This window comes from Poecilia formosa, unplaced genomic scaffold, assembly GCF_000485575.1.
Source record: "Poecilia formosa unplaced genomic scaffold, Poecilia_formosa-5.1.2 Scaffold0, whole genome shotgun sequence".
NCBI lineage: Eukaryota > Metazoa > Chordata > Actinopteri > Cyprinodontiformes > Poeciliidae > Poecilia > Poecilia formosa.
In genome coordinates this window covers 419,227-433,814 of record NW_006799939.1, presented here as the reverse complement: position 1 = coordinate 433,814, position 14,588 = coordinate 419,227, and the positions used below count along the sequence as shown (strand labels likewise).

General features: G+C 38.8%; 1 long non-coding RNA gene across 3 annotated transcripts in view; it reads right to left on the bottom strand.

The window, feature by feature from the left end:
- LOC107833453 (uncharacterized) overlaps positions 1-14,588 on the bottom strand; it is a 107,962-nt gene that overhangs the window by 86,066 nt on the left and 7,308 nt on the right. Inside the window, exon 1 of one of the 3 annotated variants that reach the window (XR_001659231.1) lies at positions 1,364-1,720. The exons of the other annotated variants lie outside the window; for them this stretch is intronic. This is a non-coding gene — a long non-coding RNA (uncharacterized LOC107833453). Of the gene's footprint in view, positions 1-1,363; positions 1,721-14,588 lie in introns of those variants that run through there. 3 annotated transcript variants of the gene reach the window in all.

Below are 14,588 nucleotides of genomic sequence, written 5' to 3'. Positions count from 1 at the left end.
TAACACTCATTTAATGCAGACATGCTAACTATCATTTTCCTCAGACCTAACTTGGCATTCCTAGCAAACTGAACTGCTCAGCAGGAGTCACTGTGATTTTACTCACACAGAGAAAAAGACACACAAACACATCTGATCAGCAATGCCGCTAGCTGTTCAAAACGGACAGTTCCTCTGCCAACGCAACATGCTGTTGGCAAAGCGCTGTGAGAGGCTGCTAAACAGTCTTCTGTTCACTTCGCACTTCACACACAGTCTGCCGGACTCTGCGCCACTTACTCTCACCAAAAGCGCGTGCGAGCGATTTCTGTCACCGTCCACCAAACACAAAGTTTATAGGAAACCATCTGAAACTATAAATGAATACTTCAAAGACTTTGGTATGTTTAAAACTGATTAAAGATCTTCGCTGCTCTCCAAAGTACTATTACTACTATTAGTAGTAGTGTCAGTATCCATGAGAAAGACATGAAAAACACAACAATAAATTAATCTTTTGCTGCAGTATTATAAATGTACAGTTAAAGTTTAAGAAAAAACCTGCCTTTAATTTGACATTCATTCAGGGGTCACATTGGTTCTGTTAAAACATAACTTTAGACACCTAAAATATTTTTTCTAAATGAAAATGAAATACATGTACATTCTGTATCTATTCATTTTTAGGTTAATTTGATTCTTGCTGAACTTTTAGATGATAGCTGAGTGACAAATATAATGGGACATAAAGATCAAGTTCTCTTTGTCACTTTTCAAACTAGGACAGTTAAAGGAACATAGCATATAAGTGAAGGTGTGTATATTCACTTGTTCAGGAACTTGAACCAGAACTGTGTGCTTTGACTAAGACTCGGCTTTTCTCCAACAAACTCGCAGGATGGGTCTGGTTTAAATTGAAAGCTGAGTATTTCTGGAAAAGCACTTTGTGTTCACTCTTAAGTGAGGTTAAATATTGGTGATGCTTTAGGCCTGTTTCTCTTCCAAACTCCTAAAAACCTCATTAGAGTCATTAGCCTCATGAAATGTAACAAACTGTGCAGGACAATGACCAAAGTCGAAATTGCCATCAAAGTTTGCTGAAATGAAATACTCCCATTATTTCATAATGCCATAAGTAGGAACTAAAACCTTTACGCATTATGTTTTCAATGAGCCAATAAGAAATAAAAAGTTTACTTTAAACATTTAGCAAAAGCAAACAAACACTCTGAGCAGTTTAAAATCCAGGAACGTATGGCTACTGATCAGGATTGTTTGGGCCACACCCTGTGAAACAATTAGCTCTGTGGCAGCACTAGCTGCAGCAACGTCTCAGAGGAAACAATATCCACAACAGTATAGTTTCAAAAGTTTGCTTCCTTACCAGTCACTTCTCTGGTATTTGCAAATGTTCCCCAGTTTTGCACAGATTCACAGATGTTTAGTTGCCACATGTTGGGCTCCACAAGTGCACAGTGTTGCGCATCATCTTTCTCTTTCCCCTGTCATCAAGTTATCACAGAATGGTTCCTACCCTATTGCTCCCAAGCTTGACTTGATACTCGTAATAAAGATTGCTATGCAAGGTTATGTTAACTACTCTAAAATGTTTCACACATTTTTACCAAGAGTGCTAAAAATAGTGAGTTCAGATAACCTTCCTTTCCTGTCTCTCCTGTTCAGGGTTAAATCTGCTGACACAAACAGGCCTACACCTCTCACCTGCTCTCTCCCCCTCATGTAGCACACAAACATATTCCTTCCTCATGAAAGAAACACCTGATATTTGTCATCTGTTGGGTTTTCTGCCTGAAGTCGTGCAAGACGCAGGAAGTGTACACATCATATCTTAACAGAAAGAGATTCATCCTCACTCTTTCTTTGATGCGCACTCATGCGGGCAAACATGCATATGTAATTTCAAAGCTAACTCTAAAAGAGAGTCAACTCAGCTTGCCAAGGGCAAAAGCATGAGCATCAGTTTCACAGAGACAAACCGATGCCTGATCTTACAATGCCAAAGTCAGGTTTATTGCTAGGTTCAGCGCAAGATGTGTGCAATTTGTTTGTAATGCATTGATTTCTGTTTAATGTTGATGGCCAGCGCTTGCTAATATGTTCCTTTTTTTTATGTCTGGAAATGCATAAAACACAATCTATTTCAGGGGTCCTCAAATTCAAGCCTCGAGGTCCAGCAACCTTTGCATGTGTCCCTGGTCCAACACATATGAGTCAAATGGCTGCACTGCTTAACCCCTTAGCATGCATTTATGATTTCCAGAGTCCTGCTAATGACCTCGTTATTTGACTCAGGTATGTTGAAGCAGAGACACATCCGAAAGCTGCAGCAAACCGGTACTTCTGAATCTGAACGGTTCTGCATTGTGCTTTACCCTGATGGAAAAAGAGAGTAAAGGTATGAGGCATTCATACTTAAGAACACTTGCTGTCAGATTAATCACCGGTTTCATCTGAAATGATCATCTCTTCCACCATTGACTCATACTATCTAAAAAACAAATGATGAAAAATACCAAAAGAAACCCCAGAACAAAAAGATTCGACAACAAAGGATGAAATAGTCACATCTGATAAATATTTTTTTTTTTTTATTATTCTCCATTAAATTACGTCAAAAGCCCAAAAAGACAGTTTCCGATCTATTTGTGACCCTCAACACAAAGTTGTTTACAGGGTGAGCACATATCAGGAAATAAACATAAATAACTGGCCAGTCTAACAGTTGTGATTAATGAAGCGAGAGTCACAGTTGACCTCTCTGATCTGAACCAAGGCCGTATAGGACTGGAGCTAAAGAGCCCTGAGGCTGTGGGAATGTTTGAGTGAGTTAATAGATGACTAGGTGACTAAGAGGAGGTGTGTGTGTGTGCGTTAGTGTGTATTTGTGTGTCTGAATATGCATTTTTTTTTTTTATGTGTGTGCATATGTGTGTCTGTGAGCACAACATGCCCTGAGGCAGTGACAGACGGACTCTAAAGCATGTTACCCACACACCCGACTGCCTCGCTTAATAGTGCATGAGATAAGAACATTTGGATTTCAGAATGTCCCCCCCAAACCCCCCACACCACCTTTCTCCCTGGAAAATTGGGTTTTATGACTCCCCAATCTCAAACAATGGCTCCAGTTGTTAAGACCGTTAAGAAACATGTTCAGTTTCAAAAATAAAAATATAAAAAACCTGAGACAATTCCCATTGGGTCGAATGAAGAGGCAATGCAAATGCTGACTCGTGAAGAAATTCACTAACTCCGGATGGAGTCGCATGTTATGCACTGAGCACATGCTGTAAGGCACCAAGCAAACAAATGAGTAGACATGTAAACAAATAAATAAACATAAGCACAGATGTACCGGCAGACACACATGGGTGCAGAGAGACATAAACAATCTGATGCAGTCACAAGCATTACAAAATCCACTAGAAGCAGACATTGCACTATGTACTGAATTGCCAATCACAATAAAGCATGTAATCAATTTATCAGATACAGCGTGTGTTTATCAGAAAATACAGCTTCATGATCACATTTTCCCACCACACCACCCTAAGCATGCATAGGTCTGATTACAACTTTTGTATAATAAGAAAGGAATGCATCATCATGCTGTCTGAGGAAGTCAGTGGTAATCCAAGGAGGTGAACCTTCTGAAGCAGCAAACTCTCACAGAGATCAAATAACCTCACGTCACTCTGGAAGTCAGCAAATGAGTCATATGGACGCAGACAACAAGCTCTCTTTGTCGTTAGCTACGGAGACAGAGAGAAACATGGTCTGACAAAGATCCAGTTCATTAGATTTAGTTAATTTATGACCAAATAACAATAATAGTAGTGTTATGTGAGCATGGAGAGAAAAGTGGGTGAGTGAAAAGAACATAGAGTAGCATGTTGAATGTTACCATGTAGCTAATAGGATTTTATGTGATCTAGAGAACTACCATGGTTCCTTGGAGAAGGCTCTTAAAGTGGAAATGAGCCTAAATAGTCCGGGTCAGTCATGGTCAGGACTGCAAAAGAAAATGAGCGAAAAAGTAGCGATGATTAAAGAAATTTGTTTAAAAGACCTTGAGAACACCTGAAGAAGTACTTATCGAGACCACTATAAAATATTTTTTTATGAGTTTGGCTCTTTAGAAACTATAAACTGTCTTAAAAGTGGTTCAATAGGTTACTCACTTCCACTCCATATTTACTGCATATTTATTTCAGGATTACAAATAGACTTAAACAGAAAACAAAGGTGGATTATTTCTTTGACGGGCAATATTTTTTTAATTGGCAAATAAAGTGCTTGAGAGTACCACTTTATTTGAGAGTAGTTATACAGTATGTATAATACTACACACATCCTATTATGCATATAGGCCAAAATGTTCAAATGTGGTACTTGTTGACCTTTTGTCTGCTTTCTGTTTCCTCTGCATGACTTGTGGCAATAAGCAAACAATGCCTTTCTGTTCTGCTCATCTTCCATATGAGCAAGATTTCTTTAGAGGCATCAGAGTAACGTGTGTAGAATACATCTGGACATCACACTTTTTAGATTTATTTTTGCAAACGTTGACCAATGCATTTTTTTTTTCTTCTGCTTTCTACTTTTACATTGAGGTTTCTGGTAGTACTGTGGCAAAATACAAAAAAAAAGAAAAGTTCTGCACAGAAAGAGATAAGGGGTATAGCCAACCAACTGGAAAGACAAGGGATCAAGAGAAAAAGAGAATAAGAAGGGGGAAAAAGAAAGACAGGCATCCCGACTGTGACAGACGGGCAGCATTGGTGTGAGGAAACTTAGAATGCTAACTCTGAAAGACTGCGATCTGCTAAGAAAGAGACAAGCAGTGGGAGGCAAAAGAGAAGACAAAGTCAAAGTGTAACTGGAGGGGAGACAGAAAGAGGAAAAAGTAACAGGGAAGCAAGTGCAAGCAGGGTGTGTGAGTGAGAGCTTGAGATGATGAGAGAGGCGTACACCGAGACTGACGAAGACTGAATAACTCAGCATGGTTTCTCAGATTCTTGTCGAAGGGCACAGTCCAAAAGTAAAAAGACGTACTCCACATGACAAGGACAAGTTGTCTTTGCACTACATTCTCTTTAGCCTGCTCACTGAAACTGCAATAAACCAGCCTGTCAAAGTCAGCCACCAGCCTTCTGCTGTAAAAAAAAAAAAAGAGACTGCACAGAGCCACCAACTTTGCTGGATTAATGCTTGTTACAAGGACACTACAAACGGAATGAATCTAACTGTCCCAGAACGTACAGTAGTTGGGTTTGATAAAAACAGAGATGCCACTTTGTCGACAATTGAGATGAGTTTTGTTTTTTTTTTCCACAAGGTCTGCCGGAATATTTTTAGACTCCTTCGATGCTCCAGGGACAGATGAATCAGCACAAAGTGACAGCATATCATAAGTTGCAGACAAACCTACATCTAAAAGTCTGGAACTGCACTTTCAAGAGTATGCAAATTGGTTCTTCAAGTTGTAGAAACATTTGAGCCAGGCATTGTTGTCTCTGTCAAATTTGCATTTCTGTCCACCATCGTTTCTGTCAGCATGAGGCAAAGTGAACTGGCGGTGAACTGTAGAGGAGGTAGCATCTCATTGTGTGCTTGTGGCTGATAGAGAAAATCTGTCAGGGAAAAAAGCAAAGGGCAACGGGGAAAGAAGGCAGAATTAATTATCGGTGGTTTCAAAGAGATAGCATGCAGCACAGCAGAACAAGAAAAGGTTGTGAACACCCATTTACAAGTGTCCTTGTGGCTTGATGTTTTCAAGCCAAACATCTTTATGTCTGAGTGGCCAGAGTTTACTGTGTCAGCAGCTCTCATTACCACACACACTGCTGAGGACATGAGAGAGCTTAGCGCGTGACCGGCGAAGCCATCTCTGTTTATCTGCATGCAAACAACAACAACACCTCAGAGACCAACAGACGCACAACAAACATCAACGGCCGCAGAACGAGAGGCTCCCGGATGAACACCGAGACACTGATATGCATGAAACACTTGTGCACTCGGGCATCTGCATACTGTCGAGGCTGCAAGTGGGTTATCAACCAAGCCCGACTGAAAAGACGCCTAAATGGTCCCCGAGGATTAACGTAATGTGCAAGAAGATTTAAGGGATTCAGGATTTAATTTTTGGCTGGTAGGCAGGTCTGATAGGTTGCTTTGTGGCTACTTAGAGTGCTTTACAAATGTATTCCTATGCCTTGAACCAGTTTTAGGTTTTCTCATGTTAGATCAACAACCTTTAAGATATTTTCTCAGGATTCTAAGTTATAGAACAAGACAGACTAACAACCATTGGCCTACTTGTTGTAAAATAGCCCAAGGTCAGTCAGATTAGGTAGGAAGTATCTGTGAAAATCAGTTGTCAAGTCTTGCAATAGATACTAAGATACATTTTGATCTGGACTTTGACTAGGCCATTTGAACACATAAACAAAGGTTAAATTTTTATCTCATCTGACAAGAACACCTTCTTCCATATATTTGCTGTGTCCCCTAATTGGGATATGGCAAAGTTTCAGTAATGGCATTCTCTGGCCATTCTTCCATAAAGGCCAGATTACAACTGATAGCTGCCATATCAACAGAGTTATGGAACTGGTAACTTGTTGCTACCAAGTTTCCATGGGCCTCTTGGCTTCTTCTCTAAATAAGATAATTGATCATTAGTTTAGTGTTGGTTGATATCCAAGTATGAAGTTCAAGCCTGTAAAAGATATCTGCAAGCTAACACTACTTGCCAGCCAAACTGTGTAGGATGACTGATTAATATATTATTAAAAGCATGATTCATACTTACTCAGCTCATTTCTCAGCTAAAAATAAAGCCTCCACCGCAAAAGCTGAGAAGGAATCGGTTAGTGCATATCACTTAGGTTTCCATGGTTGGTCCTTATAAGAGAATGTGGTTTTAAGGTGGGATGCTGGGAACACTGCCACAGGCTGTATTCAAAACACTCTAAGTGGTTGCAGAGAAAGTGTGTGTATATATGTGTGTGGCATCATTTTCATCCTTGCCAGTGTCTCTCTCGCACACACACATGCACACACACACTTGACTATGTTTGCCTCAGAATCTAATTTTACTAACCAAGGACACTTAAAAGTAGCTTGAGTTCGACCTTGGTTTCAGCACTGGCAACACAGCACAGCATAAAATACCTAAGAGATGATGCATATTGATAAGATGTATAATAATTAGAGCAGGGCAAAACATGGCCTTATTAAGCTACCCAACAGAGATGACCAAAACATATTTTCTGTACTATTATGTTGTCTTTACAAGCATTAACTTAAACCTGAAATGAGGATTTTCTTTTTTTTTTTTTTAACCTTACACAAATGGGACAATTTAGTATAAGTGACGGATGACGGCTGGCAGAAGCAACAAGCTAGCTGCTGTGTGCGGTGCTGTGTTTTACAGTAAATTGGCCATGTATCCACCTGAGTCCACACTCCAAGACGCATCCAACTTGGAAATGCATAACTACGTTATTAGGGCAACATATTCCACCTATTTCTGGTCACTCAGCTTATGCCTCACTATGGAGCGGAAAATCATGTCAAAGTAGATGTCCTCATGTCAAATTATAGAAGGCTATCCAAGGTGTTAACTGCCTGCAGGAAATCTAAAGTTTAACATTCATCATTTATATGGGTCACTGATACTTCCATACTTACTTTAATTCCTATACTTGATATTTCTACCTACAAATTGTATTTTTAACTAAGGAGTCACTGTTCCATTAGGCTCTTCATCATCATGCAGTATGTTATCTGCAAAATGAGTATGATAGCAGATGTAACTTACAAGTCAATTGTATATGCTTAATGCTATGGGTGCACCAATTGCAATTTTCTGTCTGATTGCACATGACCTGCCGATTCCGATTGTGACTGATACCAATTTTTTATTTTTTTTTGTCTGAAATGTCACTAAATAATATAGCAAGAAAGTCGCTGAGTTGGTAACAGTAGGGTGATCATTGCCACATGTTGTTAAACATGCAGATGTGATCTGGTGGGTGGGACTATCAGTCAAGCCTCTCTCACAAGAGAGCAGTGAGGTAGATAAGCCAACCAACAGAGGAAGCTTATTCTATCCAACATCTCACAATCAGGATCAGGATCAATATTTCATGATCAAAGGTGAGAGTCAAGTTGGAAGTGAACCAGTAAACTTATAAAGAGTTATTTGTTTCACAAGAACACTTCAGACAAAAAATTCATTCTTGTTTATAGGTTGGTATTGTTATACAGGTGAACATCTAAAACTTTTTTATGAACATCACTTCAAGGAAACAGTGAAAAAACCAAGCACATAAATTCTTGCCCGTCTGACACACTGTAAGTCAGGTTGCTCTCAAACACCATCTGCATTTTAAACACTATCATCTCGAATGCAGCAAAAGTGTGCAAGATGGCACAGACATGTAAAAAAAAAAAACACTACCTGCACTTGATCTCTACTTCAGGTCCAGGTAGGGCTGCCTCTCAAGGATCAAACTGGGTCTCTTGGGATGGTTCAGGTGGTTCAGTCAGTTTATAGCCAGGTCTCTGCACAAACGGCAGAGACCTGTTTGATCCGCCTGGAGGTTTATGAGGCAGCCAGGCAGTGATGTTACTTTGCTGACAGGAAGTGAATGTGTGGATGGTACCAAGCTCTGGATCATGACAGAATAATCAAATTGCTGATGCAACAGAACAAACTGTCTAAATAAACCTGATGGGCTGGGGTAACTTTTGGCGTTTGAGAGACAGCATAGACTCTTCCACAAACTTCAGGTGAAGTTTGCATAAAATAGATGGAATATGTGATGCTGACAAAAGAGAAACATTTAATACAGCCATAGTCGGGGAACTAGACAAGAACCAGAAATGGGACTGAAGAGTGTACTTTTTTTTTTTTTTGCCCTTCACTATCAAGGGCTCAATCCATCCAACCGGAATTCATGGTACCAGTGAGGACTAATTCACGTGAACCCACAAGAATATTTATCTTTGAACGCGTTCAAAGATAAATATTCTAAGCCCCAATAATAACAACAAAATGTTACTTTAGTCATAGTAACAACCAAGACTAATTATGGTTTCGACATTCATACCAACTGTGGAATCTGAATAAAAAGAAAAAAGCAGAATTCACATTTGAAGTTTAACAATCAATATTATTTGCATATACCGTTATACCGAGCATAATTTTCAATGAACTCTGTGTTTCTGAACCAGTATAAGCAGGTTATTGATCCTAGGAGATTGTCTGTTATGCAGATTCAATCTCAGATTGTGGTGTGTGAACTCGCTTCACAGATTTCAACATTACAATGTCAATTTTAAAATAAACTTAATTTAAGTTATTTGGGAAAGCGGTTCCTTTGTCTTACAATTATTTATTAAGTGAAGACAGCTGGGAAAAAAAAGGCACAATTAAAGCAAAGAATCCCAAGTGTAACTTTTAAGCCACTGGAATCAAAACTTGGGCTCTGTTCGCACAATCATTCATTGTTTTTGATTAAAACTTTAGTCATTCTTATCACCTCATGAAATAATTAATTGCTACATTTATTTGATGTTTTTTTTTTATTTGATGTTTATTAATTATCAAAAATGCTGTCAGAGTATACTTAGAAAATTGAAGGAATACTGTTTTTTGGGGGGGTTTTACACATCAGCATGCTTTAATCAGATCTTCATTTGAAAAAAAAAATGTAATATACTTTTACAAAAGAGCAGTTGTGGCTCTTTTGCTTTAGTTGCACTAGGCTGTGTTGTGACTGAGAGCTGAGACAGGTTAGAGAAACATTACTTTCCAGCTGTCTCAGGAATTTTCTCCCGGGGAACGAGGAAAGGTGACACAAATTTACAGAGGATTTTTTAAAGAAGGATAGAAAAAGGATAAAGCCTGCACCTGTCTTGTCACTTCGCCTTCTCTCCCTGAATTATTCATAACGTGGAAGAATAAACAGCCCTACTTTGCAATGTAAGCATTTTTAAGAATAAAACCCGAAAGTTGTAAAGGTAACCTTTAACTCCGGCGCAGGCTTAAGTGACTTCACACACTCAAAACAAAGCAGCTGTCTTCACACTCCGGGAAGCTTGATGTGTCTGCGCACCGAAGCGATGTACGTTTTAGTTAGGAACGTAACTAAAGCATGCATGGAGAGAAGAGCACTGATGCAATCAGGTCTCATACTCTCCTACAACAGACTGGGATTTCAATATTTCAATCTGCGTGAGATTTTACATTTTCAAGACAAATTGCTCTCTTTAATTGATCATTACATAATAGTTATAATTCTAACCCTAAACAGCAGGTGAAGAAAAACTAACTAAGCTTCAAATAAGTGTACAATAAATTATGTTTTTCTAACATGGTGCTCAGTTTGCCATACATTTGGATCTTACATCACTGAAGCTGGCGTCTCACCATCTTTGTTATCAATATGCTTTTGTGTCTGGAATAATTTTGTGAACTATTATTTTCCCATAATCTACACAATAATGACAGCATCTCCCTAGTTGCATGAATCTTATACGGCTCTGGATATTAAGTTACTTGTGACATATGTAATTTCATTTGGGGCCAACAACACAGTGCTTGACTGAAGACTGTCTACTTCACCCAGACACATCATGAACCTTGTTTACTTTTCAGGAGAAGAAAATGTCATTAAAAAAGAATTGTGTCGCATATAAACGCTGCCAACACAATTGTTTGCTTAATCTTAATGCCATTTTTACAACACCACCCATTACAGCATTAGGGTACAGCTTTAATGATATCACCTAACACTACTTGGACTTCAGAAAGTCAGCCAGTGTTCAGCTGTTAATAACACCCCTGCCTGTTTGTACCCCAAAATCACTGCCTAATAATCTCTTAACCGGCAGACAGCAACAGATTTGTCTGTGATAAAAATCCCCGTTCTTGCATGCGTGTCTGTGTCGCTAACAGGCGAGCTTGTTGTCCTGTGTTTGTGTGTCTTTTTTGCGTATCCATGCCGGTTTCCCTGATGTATGCCTTGTCTGCGTGTGTTTGTGTGTGTGAAGCAGATTTAGTTGTGATAAAACCCTGGTCTTTGGAGGGATTACGAGTCCATCCCCAGACAGCAGCATGCTGAGCATTTATGGCGGTAATAAGTTGATCTGTAAGGGACAGATAGGCAGCTGGCTAAAGCTGTTATTGGAAACTGTGTCCCTGCATCTATACCTGGGACAGGATGAAAGCTGAGTAAAAGGCAGTATCGTCAGAAGCATCTTAGACACGCTGCATCATGCGTCAGCTGAATGTCATCCCATGCATTTTGATCTGGCTCACACCTTTGTGCTTTTCCCTCCACTGATTTGTCATGCACTTATAAGCAATTTGGTTTTGCTCGCAATAGCTACCAAGTGGGCAACCGCAGGCGTTAGAATATGAGCATGTATTAAGCTGAACATAAAATAATTAAGCAGCCTCCAAACTCAGCTTCCGAGATCCGAAAGCTAAATTTTCTGTTCATTTTTTTGAGGATTTCTATTTTAAAGGTCATAAAAGTGTGTTTCACTTTGTGATCTTGTACACTCCTTTCTCGCACCCCCTGCCCGCTCCCTCCAGTGAAGGCACTGGGTATGTAAAACTAGGGCAGAAATTCTCCAAAAGGTCACATGTTTTCAGATTCAGCCTGGGCAGTTTTCATTTCAAAGCTGTAAAATACATCTGTACGGTTATTATTTTCCAATATTACCTCGTGGCATTCCTGAGCTCATAGCTTCAAATGTACCAATCTGAGAAAAGCCCTCCGGTTATCTGTCTTCTGTATGTCTCAAACTGGAAAATAAAATGACTTCTCCACTCGTGACTGCCTTTCTCACCACAGTCCTGGTGAGAGAATTCCTGTAAATGGAAGAGAGGTTGATATAAAGTGCGGCAGAAAGCCTAATATCTACCTGATTTGTTTTTCTTGTGACTCTCTCTGTCTTGCTACTTTTTTTTTTGCTCTCAATCTACATCTTTACATTTTCCTTTTCCTCTACGTCTCTCTTTTGTTAGCCCTCCATCCTTCCCTTTCCTCCTTCAAATTCTCAGACGTTTGAGACATAATAATGAAATAATTCATTCCCGTCCCTTAGCGCTGGTAAGTATTAGCATTCCAGCAGAGAGCGTTAACTTATCTCATGGCTACAGCCGTTGAATGGTAAAACTAAGCTTTGATAGTTTGTAACAGGATGACCACAAAACGCCTTCAGCTCAGAGAATTAGGACTGTCATCATGATTAGTAATGGTGGGCCTAATGTTTTACTGCACTGTAATTCACTGTACTGTAGCCACAGTGCAGTGTCCTGTATGACTCATTTTCGAGCACAAAAGGATGATCAACCTAAATTCAGCTGCAGGGAAAAATTAAATGAGATTATTACTGCTCCAGGTTTCAACAACTTGCTAATCTTAACTGTAGTCTTTCTTTCTTTCTTTCTTTCTTTTTTTTTTTTTGTCTCCAAAGCTTCATTCTGCCTGACCAAATCTGTTTTGGGCAGGTGGTATGTTTTAAAGCTCCAACTCAAAATCCATTTGGCCATATGTCAGCGCTGGCATCAGAGCATCAAACATTACCTACCAGACTGGAAGAAAAAAAAAGGAATAATTCAATCAGCATAATGTAACGCTAAGGAAATGCTGTATGTCTAAACACTGAGATAAACTGGACCTCAGCTACAATTTGTCATTTTATTGCTTTTTTAAACAGCAAACGACATCCACTCTGCACATAAACGCTTGAGCATTCCTGTGCGGTTGCATGCTGCAGCAGCCATAAGATGCACACAGTGAGTGGTAAAAATAAACCCGATAGCTTTCTGGAGGGTCGCCACAGGACGTCTGTGAGAATTAGGCTCAAAGTAGAGATTAGTTACTGCAGTTTTGATGTTGTATTTTCTCTTGTTCAATAAACTTTGCATATCATCAGTGTAGCAGGCAGACTTTTTGAGAATCAAACTAATGACTGCATAATAATGAACATTGCAATCCCATGCCATGATGTAGAGTTACCTTTATTTTGGTTATAGGCATAGAGGTAATGAGGTTCTGTGATGTTTGAGCTAGAGATGAGACATATTATCGACCAAAATGATACAAAGTTTTCAAAAACTACTTTGATTTGATGCTTCGTTTGAGTTGCATAGCAGCAAATTTGACAATCATTTCATAGCGGCAGTGTGAGAATGCAGTGTTACTCTGTTTATGTTCAATTCAATGGTGGAAGACATTATACATGTAAGGATGAAAAAAAAAAGACCCAAAATGCCAGAAATCTGTGACTATAAGAATAGTTATGTAAAACGATATCATGCCACAATATTTCACTAATAATAGTGAAATAAATTTAAGCTAACATTACACTGGATATGATACTGAGTGCTTTGAGGCTGGCACTCTGCGTTTATGTTTGAGACTTTTTTTTTGTTGCCCTGTTGTTTTGACAGTCAGGCCGACAGACGCTCAGTTGGAAAAGGCTCCACCTCGTTTGAAATGTTTGTGTGGCATCATTTAGATACTTGTAGAAAAGAGAAACGTAACAGAGTGACAAGATAAGAACTAGATGTTCTGTGATAAGATTGTGACTTGCTATCCAATGAGCGCTAAAGAGGCTAACGTTAGTAGCAGTTCCTGTCAAAAATTGGCATGTTTAGCTTTTCTTAAATGATTGCTAAGATTGTTTTCATTCTCATGAAGAAAGCATGGCTTTAGTAACAAATGCATTTTTGATTTCGGAAAGTGCATTAACCACGAACGTAATCAAACTAACAGAGCAACATGCAGATGCAGTGTCGCGAAACATTAGAAACAAACTAAAGTAGCCTACATCTGTAAGTTAGATCTGTATCTGATCTGGGTCTGTAATAATGCATACCACAGATGAAACTGCCTGGAGGCTATCAGAAATTTCAAGCATAGATTTATTTTTTTTTACTACTCTTTGAGAATAAATTAGTTCCAAGTTTCATTTCTAATTTGACGTTTATTTGAACAGAATAAACTTTGTTGAGAAAATAAATTCTCATTTTCAAGAAAGATTTGTTCCAGGGTCATGGAATAACAAATTGGGAAACATCTACATTTCTGCTTGAAATATCTATGAGGAGCTCACCTAACTTCAACAACATCAAATCAATTTTTAGATTTGAAAAGTTTAACTAGACGTTTAGTGTTAAAGACAGGCATGCTTAATAAGCTAGTAGGCATTACGTCATAAAATTTAAATTTTAAAGACATTAATAAATAAATATATGCTACTTTCTATTTCTCATTACTGTAACATTTAGCAAACAGAAAAAAAGATGTGAACTGTAACTGACATAAAACAAGAGAAGCTTGATCAGATAGTGAGACTTCAGATAGTGAGAAAGGTGTATGTAACTTCTGGTTTCGTAAGTAGGTCAGTATAGACAATGCACGATGCAGCTATTTGCATGCATAATGAAACTAGGCAAAGCTCTAACAGTTTATTTGAATGCAGTGCTTCACTGAAACTGATCCGACTTGTGAATGTACATTCCAGTTAATGAGAGGAATATTTCATAAATATATATG